General features: G+C 41.0%; 1 pseudogene; it reads left to right on the top strand.

Moving 5' to 3' along the window:
- Positions 1 to 2,100: 2,100 nt before the first annotated feature.
- On the top strand, positions 2,101 to 5,177 carry LOC140491216 (RNA-binding protein 45 pseudogene; annotated as a pseudogene).
- Positions 5,178 to 7,343: the final 2,166 nt, after the last annotated feature.

Below are 7,343 nucleotides of genomic sequence, written 5' to 3'. Positions count from 1 at the left end.
TTTTACCATCTCCTCTGTTCTTACTGAAACGTCTAAATCCTGGAACCTGCAACAACCATTCCTGTCCCTGGCCATGCCCCACAGATGAATAGTAAAAATCCCAAGTAAATAATTCATACTGCAACATTGGTCTTTGTGGCATACTGCTTATCATGTCCTGCCAACCTAAAAGCAACCCATTTACACCGATCTTCTGCTTCAGATTAGTTAACCAATCCTTAACCATGTTGCCTCTGCATGATTTCACTAAGATTTTCAAAATGTCCTATTCTATCCCCTCCTCCTTAATAGATTCTAGCATTTACCTTCTCTCTGCTGATCTATAGTGCATGCTGCTGTAAGAAATTGTTTTGAAAACAGTGGTCTGTCTTATGAGGAGAGTTCAGCAGTTAAGCTGCACTTGCTGAAGTTTAGAGGAATGAGAGCTTTAATTGAGGTATATAAGATGCGAAATGAGATTGACCAAGTAGACCTGTGGCGGATGTTTTTCCTTATGGGACAATCTAGAACAAGAGGTAATAGTTTTAGGATGAGGGATGGCAGATTTAAAACAGAGTAGGAGGAATTATTTCTCATGGAAACATAGGACCCTACTATGTGGAAGCAGACCATTCAGCCCATTGAGTCCCTCTGAAGAGCATCTCACCCAGGCCCAACCCCTACCCTGTCCCTGTAAACCTGCATTTCCCATGGCTATTCCATTTAACCTATACATGCCTGGACACTAAGGACATTTTAACATGGCCAATCCACCTAACCTACACATCTTTGGACTGTGGGAAGAAACTGGAGCACCCAGTTACAAAATCATTTAAAACTGCAGGTATCATGAATGCTACCATATTGAGTATTGCTACCTTGCTTTCTTGCCTTGTCTTCTCTACTTAATTTAACAAATTGTCTCAAACGTGATTCCTCACCCCCACTGTCTAATTTACAGCCTCCTCTACTGACCTGGTTAAATGACTCACCAGAACACTGGACCCAGCAAAGGTTGAAGACCATCCCAATAGCACTGTTCCCACATACTATTTCTCCTACAGCAGTGTTTGAACTGAACATTCATCTCTCTAATGCCCTCTGGTTCTTAATGCTCTACTAATGTGAACAGTTACGCCCTATCTGTCCAGATCCTTCATGATTTGAACACATCTATTAATGGTCTGTTGCTGTTTCTATTACTTGTGGTGCAGTTGGTATGATAAATTATTTGAAGATACGTTCACTTGTATGAGCCCATTTAACTTCTTGTGACATTGCATCCAGGTCCTTGGTATTGATTTTGACATTGACCTCCACACTACCTGCTCCAACTAATTCCTGATTGTGTCCACCTTCTAGAGAGATTCCACCATTTCAACCTGTGGACATTCTTCCTACCATGCACCTTCATCAAGATTTTTAGTGCTGCAAGTAAATTCCTAAAATCCAGCTCCCCCCTATATTGTGGCATTCTTCAAGGTCAGGTTAAGATCACTGGATTGCCAGTATTTGCCTCAGCCACACTGCAGCTCTCCTTTAAAGGTTGCAGCTTTTTCAGTACCAGCTGCTGCTGATGATAGCCCCCTGATCAGGCATCCTGTTGTCAACAGTGAGCTAAATTATGAAATCATTTAAAACTGCGGGCACCATGAATTTTGCTTGTAGTTACCAATGGCACAGCCTAGAAAAAGAGGAGGAACAAAGAAATTATTCAAAATACATCTTGAAAATGCATTTGTTCCAATTAGTTTTTTTCTAAGCTTCAGCATGAAACAATTGATAATAAAAGTATTAACCTATTCAGTTGCCTCTTTTGTGCTTAAAATTTAAAGGCTTGTTCCTTTGACAGGTACTTAAGACGTGAGTTTCTAAGACTTCCTGGAGTGAAGAACATCTGTAATAGCAGAATACAACAACCTCACCAACAAAACAGAAGTGTTTTATGTCAAAGTTTTCCAAAGAGACCAAAATTAAGAAGCACAGTAAGTTGTGTAGTTGGATCAGAAAGACACAAAAAGACACAGACAGAAAACTATGGCAAGTAGAATTGAATATGATGAAGTGTGTGGGGTAATGAAAAACACAGTGGCATCTCAGCAGTTTGCTTGACATTTGTAATGATGGAGGAGAGTGGTAGCTCAGGTCCTATGCTGAACGTCGATCATCCACCCAATAGTCGACTCTTTCTGGTCATCAGCAAATCAATATCTGAGGAGGCAATCAGAGAAAAGTTTTCCTTGTTTGGCGATATCCAGGATATTTGGGTAGTGCGGGACAAACAGTCCAAAAATCATAAGGGCATTGCCTATGTAAAGTTCGGAAAATCATGGCAAGCCTGTAAAGCGATGGAGGACATGCACGGCAAAACTCTCACTGGGGACACCAAACCCATCAAGGTGTTCATTGCACAGTCCAGAGGATCTAAGAGCCACCATGATTTCGAAGATGAAGAGCTGACTAGGATTTTTGTTGTGGTTCCAAAATCCTATGTTGAAGATGATCTGAGAGAAAAGTTTAAGGCTTTTGGAGATATTGAATACTGTAATATTATCAAGAACAAGAAAACAGGGGAGAGCAAAGGCTTTGGCTATGTAAGATTTCTGAAACCATCTCAGGCTGCTCAGGCCATTGAAAACTGTGATCCATCTTTTAAGGCAATACTTGCAGAGCCAAAAAAAAAATCTGTATACTCTGAGAATATTTGTGTGAGAGGGGCCAAAGAATATTCATCACATAGACGAGCGTTTCGTCCTCAAAGAGATCAAAATATGTCACCTTTTCATGAACGTAGCAACTTTGAAACAAGTGAAATAATTGGTAATGAAACTGCAACAAAAACAAGAGGGGCTGGTGGATTGAGAAGATTTGGTGAGATGAGAGGAGTTGGTGCGCTGAAAGGTGAAGGAAAAAGAGGACTTGATGAAATGAGAGGAGGAGTCAGTGGAGAAAGAGATGGTGAAATGAGAGGGGGAGAAAGAAGGACTGATGAAATGAGAGGAACTGGTAAGATAGGAAAGAGTGAAATAAGAACAGCCAATGAAATGAGAGGTGGTGAAAGAGTTGATGAAATGAGAGGAATTTATGAAATTAGAGATGGGAAAAGGACAGGTGAAATAAGAGGATTTGGTGAAATAAGAGAAGTCTATGAAGTTGGAGAAAGAGGAGGTGAGATGAGAGGAGTCAATGAAGTGCGAGATGGGAAAGGAAGGGTTGGTGAAATAAGGGGAGTCAGTGAGGTGAGGGGAGTCAGTGAGGTGAGGGGAATCAGAGAGGTAAGTGGAGTCAGTGAGATGGGAGCAGTTTGTGAGGTGAGGGGAGTCAGTGAGGCGGGGGAAGGTCGTGCAATGAGAGGAGTTGGTGAAATGCAAGGTGGGAAAGGAAGGGTTTGTGAAATAAGAGGAACTGGGGAAATGAGAGCAGTCACTGAGTTAAGGGGAATTGGAAAAGTAAGGGGAGTTGGTGATATGAGAAGTGGTGGTGAGGTGTGGGGCATCGGTGAGATGGGAGGAGTCGGTGAGGTGAGAGGAGACAGTGAAATGAGAGGATGTGGTGAGATGTGGGGTGTTGGTGAGATGTGGGGTGTCAGTGAAGTGAGGGGAAGTGGTGAGATGAGGGGATTCAGTGAGGTGAGGGGAATTACTGAGGTAAAAGACATCAGTGAGATGAGAGGAGATGGTGATATGTGGAGCAACGGTGAGATGAGGGAAGTGGGTGAGGTGAAAGATGTCAGTGAGATGAAAGGGGGTGGTGAGATGAGGGGGGATGGTGAGATGAGAGGGGTCAGTGAGATAAGGGGAGGTGGTGAGATGAGCGGGGTCAGTGAGATGAAAGGAGGTGGTGAGATGAACGGGATCAATGAGATGAGGGGAGTCAGTGCAATGATTGGAGGTGGTGAGATGAGAGGTGTTGGTGAAATGAGAGGGATTGGTGAGATGAGGGGAATTAGTGCAATGAAGGTAAGTGGTGAGATGAGAGGGGTTGATGAGATTAGGGGATGTGGTGAGATGAGGCGAGTTGTTGCGATGAGGGGAAGTGGTGAGGGGAGAGGAGTCAGTGAGATGAGGGGAGGTGATGTAATGCAAGGAGTTGGTGAGGTGAGAGCAGTCAGTGAAATAGGAATTGGGAAGAGGACAGGTGACATAAGAAGAATTGGTGAAATGAGAGATGTCTATGAAGTCAGAGTTGGAGCAAGAGCTGGTGAAATGAGAGGAGCCAGTGAAGTGCAAGATGGGAAAAGGAGGTTCAGTGAAATGAGAGGAGTCAGTGAGGTGAGGGGAGTTGGAGAAATAAATGAAGTCAGTGTGATGAGGAGCATTGGGGAGACGAGAGTAAGCAGTGAGATGAGAAGGATCAATGAGATGAGAAGCATTAGTGAAATGAGGGGATGTGGTGAGATGAGGGAGATCAGTAAGCATAGAAGCATTGATGAAATGAGGGCAGGTGGTGAGATGAGAGCAGTCAGTGAGATGAGGGGAGGTGGTGAGTTGAAAGCAGTCATTGAGATGCAAAGAAGTGTAGAGTTGCAAGGTGGTGGTGAGATGAGAGGAGTGAGTGAAGCGAGAAGAGTTGGTGAAATGAGAGGAGTCGGTGACATGATGGGTGTTAGTAAGATGAAAGGCGAAATGATACAAACTGGTGAGATGAGTATTGCTGAGATGATGGGAGCTGGTGAAATAAAAGCTGGAGAATTGAGAAGAGTTGGCAAAATGGGAACTTGTGAAATGGTAGGTGGAGAAATTATTACTACATGCCTTTCAGTATTTACGAAATGTATGCTTACTTATGAGCAAATTTATAGCCTCTTTGATGTTATCCCAGGATTGGAATATTGTGAAATTCAGAATGATCCGAACTTGGGTTATGCTGTTGTTCAGTACAACAATGTGGCATCAGCAGTACATGCCAAAGAAAAGCTAAATGGATTTGAGTACCCACCTGGTAACCAGCTGAGACTCAATTACATTGAAGATGCCCTTGGGGACAGGCGATCAAGCCCAGTTGGAATGATGGCCTTGCAACTTGTGGCAGCTCAAATGTTGTCAATAGCTTGGAACAATCCTGTTGGACATCAGATAGACCTCCCTTCAACTGATTTCAGAGGAGGCACTTATACTCCAATATCTCACTTGCAGGTTGACTTCACTGTACCTACATCTCCAAGAGAAGAGTCAGTCAAACGCCAAAAAACACACTAAAAACTTCCAGAAAAGTTTTGCAGAAAGAGGAGATATATCAGCTGCCTATCCGACAAACTTAGGGGTACCCATTAAACTTATTGTGACTGTTTCTAGCAACTGAACAGTTTACTTGTGTTGAAATGGACAGCAAATGAAGATTTTAACTGAATTTGGTTTAGAGTTTTTAAGATATGACATTTCAAAGTATATAGTTTGTAGAAACATGCTTAAATCCAGGTAATCCTTGCATTACCAGCCTTCATTCTGTAGTCTTACATAATTTGTATGGAACAAATTAAAAATTGCTTGTGAAATATTCTGGTTTTATATACCTGAATGACTTTATTGCGACTAAGGTACAAAGTAAATTAAGCCCAAATTTCAATGTGTAAACCATAATTGAGTTGTACCATGAAGTACACAGGGCAACAAACTATAGTTAGGGTTCATCTTATTGGCCAGTTAAGGCTGCAGCCAATCTCATGCTGGTCTTGGATTTTAGAGGATTTAAGGGAGGCTGTGGTAATTGTTGGTAATTTGACTTGTTAATTTAGAGCCCCAAGCTAATGTTCTGGGAACAATGATTCAAATTCTACAAGGTCACATGGTAAAATGTGTATTCTGTAGAAATCTGAAATGAGAATCTAGTCCAGTGATGTTGGTATAACCATTGTTGATTGTTGTAAAAACCCATCTTGGTTCACTGATGTCCTTTAGGGAATGAAATCTGCCTTCCTTACCCAGGCTAGCCTACTTATAGCTCCAGATCCACAGTAACTCTTGTTGACTAAGTTGACTCTTAACTGCCCTCTGAAATGGCTGAATGAGCAATCAATTCAAGGATAATTAAGAAATGTGCAATAAATGCAATCCCCATGCAAGAATAAAGACAAAAAGTGGCCCCATTATCTGGCAAAAGTTAACCGTACTGCCTTCTGATGCAGGAAATCAAGTATGAAGTACAAATGAGTTATATTTTAAATTATTTTCAAAGATCCCAATGATTAAAAGGACATGTGGAAAAACAGAACTATTTTAGAATCACAGACAAAATTAATTGAATCTAAATATATTTAATTCACAAGGGAATATAGATAAATGTCACATACATGAAGACAAAAACAGCTGTATCACTAGCAAAGGAATTTCTGGGTAAGAGGTTGGTGTGTAATTGTGGCAGTAAGTGCAAAATATTTTTCAGATAATGGTAGAAGACAATTAAGAATAGCACAGGGCCAAACACATAAACATACAGTAGAACTGACTTTCCAATATGGTATAGCTGCTGAATAACTATCTTGCATCAATGTTCCAGATTTTTTGTGGGGGTTTTGGTATTGTATATCATTTCAAAATAGATATAAATAACATTGTGCTTAAAAATGATAAAGCTTCAGGTAAGATCATTAATATCTGCCCAAGCGTGATTAATGAGATGGGACAGGTGCTCAATGAGTTCCCCCTTATTTTCAAAAGTTCAGTAAGGTCATGAATAGTTCTCTTAAGCTGGAAGCTGTTCATCATTCTTATTTTCAAATGATGGGGACAAATCAGTCATACTGCGACATGCCTATCATTACGACATCTATTATTGAGAAGGTGCAAGAAGGGTTCATGTAAGGCATAGGTGTAAAAGTGAGCCATTTGACCCATCAATCTTGCTGCACTATTAAATTAGATAGTTGATTTAATAATATGAGGTTTTCTATTTTGGTCAGAGGAATAGAATAGTAAGGCAATTTATTATCTAAAAGAGAAAGTTCAGAGTGCTTTAATGTCGAAGGATGTGGGTGACCTTATGCATGAATTGCTGTAAACTCTAAACAGCTACAGTAGGTTATAAGGAAGGCAAATGGAATTTTGGTATTTATTGTTAAAGGAATAGAATATAAAAGTTGGGAAGTGTACTTCAGCTGGACAAAGCATTAATGAGACCACACCATTTTGGTCCCCTGACTTGAGGAATGTAGTTGTATGAGAGGTGGTTCGGAGATTGAGCAGTTTAGGCCCCAAACTCTGGAGTTTAGAAGAATGAGAGGAGATCTACTTGAAGTACATAACATGCTAAAGGTGATTAGGGCAGATGTTTCTTCATGGGAGGTCATAGTTTTAGGATAAGGGGTGGCAGAATTGAAATAGAGATAGGAAAAGTTACTTCTCTCAATGGGTTGTGAATCTGTGTAC

Source organism: Chiloscyllium punctatum, chromosome 19, assembly GCF_047496795.1.
Source record: "Chiloscyllium punctatum isolate Juve2018m chromosome 19, sChiPun1.3, whole genome shotgun sequence".
Taxonomy (NCBI): domain Eukaryota; kingdom Metazoa; phylum Chordata; class Chondrichthyes; order Orectolobiformes; family Hemiscylliidae; genus Chiloscyllium; species Chiloscyllium punctatum.
This window is presented reverse-complemented; position numbering and strand designations above follow the sequence as displayed.